Raw genomic sequence first — 2,108 nt, forward strand, 5'->3', positions numbered from 1 at the left:
AATGTTTGAATGCATAAAGTGATAAAATCACTTGAAACATGAATTGGTTTTCAAGGACATCCCCCCATGAGTCATGAGATAACTAAGGTTTAATAACTAGTCTAAGGGGTGTATGCTTGGCCCAAATGGATATTGACACTGAGATGGAGGTTCACACTTAGTTGGGTTCGGGTCTCCAAGAGAAAGGATGCTCACACCGTTGAGTCTGGGCTTCCAAAGTAAAGGGGGAACTCACACATAGTAGAGTTAGGGTTTTCCCAAAAGTAGTTCTCATGAGATGGAAGCCTTCACATAGGTCCGGGTTTCTAGTAGCAATCTCCTTGTCGAATATACTAAGACATACTTGGAAATGTATCTCCAAAAGTTCAAAAGAATAATGAACTAAGACATGCTTAAGGAAGCATCTCCAAATGTTCAAATACCTAATGAACTTAGCCATGCTTAATAAAGTATCTCATAGAGCTCATGTTAATAATTAACTTAGACATTCTTGAAAAGTATCTCATAGTGTTCAAAAGTAAAGAAGAGGGACTAAGATGTGCTTAAAGAAGTATCTCCTAGTGTTCCAATGTCTTAAAAGAGAGATTAGTTCCTAACCAAGAAGTATAAGTATGATGACCTAAAGTTGTACTTAGTATGGATGGGATTATGGGGTCCTATCCATGCATTGCACAAGTATGACTTAAGGTTACATATAAAGTGTTTCTCTTATGTGATGTATGTTAGATAGGATTGTGCTATAGTTTCCTTCCTTGTTATGATTGTCTAAAGGTGAGAGATTCCCTTGTCTATGAGAAATAAGCTATGGATGAGATAAAAAATGGTAAGTATGTTTGATGGCCTAAGGTGGTACTTAGTGTGGGTGAGATTATGGGGTCTTATCCTTGCAATGCACAACTATGACTTGAATCTACTTTTGAACTGTTCTTCTTATGATATGAAAGACTAAGGGTTGACTAATGCTTATATGATGTCTATGTTGGAGACTATGCTTATGACTATGTTATTGTCTATGTTTCACGAAGTATCTCTTATGATTATGGCATATGGTTTATGTTGACTAACCCTTATGTTATGCTCTTCTGATGTTATGCTAGCTATCATATTTAGTACTTTTGTACTAACGCATACTCTTGCCTACATTCTCATCAAATTTAGGGTCCGGCGATTTTGAGCTCCACTCTTGTGGCTAGGTTTCTAGAAGAGCAAGGATTTGAAGACTTGGTGAGTCCTCATAGCATCGAGGATTCGTTCACCTTTCATTTATGTATTTCTTTTATGTTTTGAGACTATTTTATGGGTTGCGTCCCAAGAGTTATTCAAGTTGTTTTAGATGGTTTGAGACAAATGTAATAAGACTTCTGCTTTGCTTTTATAAAGACTTTGATTGTATGGAAAAATGTTATAGAATTTCTGCACTTTTCTATTATCTTATGTCATGATATGCTAAGTGGCTTACATGGAGTCCTTTGGGGTTCTATTTGCCATGTTACATCTAGGGTGTACCCCTGGGTCGTGACACTTGCCATGAGTATGCAGGATGGAAGAGTCAGACCATATATTAGTAAAACGATGTAGGCATAACAATGCATTCATGTGTCCTAAGTATTATAGCAATGCATAGAGTTATGAAATGTAACACCACGGAAATCTAACGAACTAAGTTAGAGCCTAACATGTAAACTAGTAGCCTAAATCAGGTTGAACGTAAAGACAAGAGTCTTAAAATAACCTCCCTAATTTAGTACAAGTGTGTTAGGGCCTAAACATCATAGCTTGACCCCCCCCCCTAAGGACCAACCAAGGGTCCTTGAGGAGGACCATAAGGCTGGCCACAAAGCTGTCAAAAATAGCATGACCCACGAAATGGGCACCCATGAGCCATGGGTGGACTCACGCCCCGTAGGTGGGGTCGTGAGTAGAGGCTAGACCTCCCCCAACTCTCCAAAGCTCCAGTACCATTCTACGACCATGCAGTACGGTCCATAGAGCCACTCACTCCCCGTGGGTGGGGTCTCATGAGTGGGGGGATTGAGTTGACCAAAAGGAGGGGCAGCAGACCCAAACCACGAACCTGCAGGTTGGGGCGTGAGCCCACCTACGGTCGG

The sequence above is a fragment of the Solanum tuberosum genome, unplaced genomic scaffold (assembly GCF_000226075.1).
Source record: "Solanum tuberosum cultivar DM 1-3 516 R44 unplaced genomic scaffold, SolTub_3.0 scf00075, whole genome shotgun sequence".
NCBI classification, from domain to species: domain Eukaryota; kingdom Viridiplantae; phylum Streptophyta; class Magnoliopsida; order Solanales; family Solanaceae; genus Solanum; species Solanum tuberosum.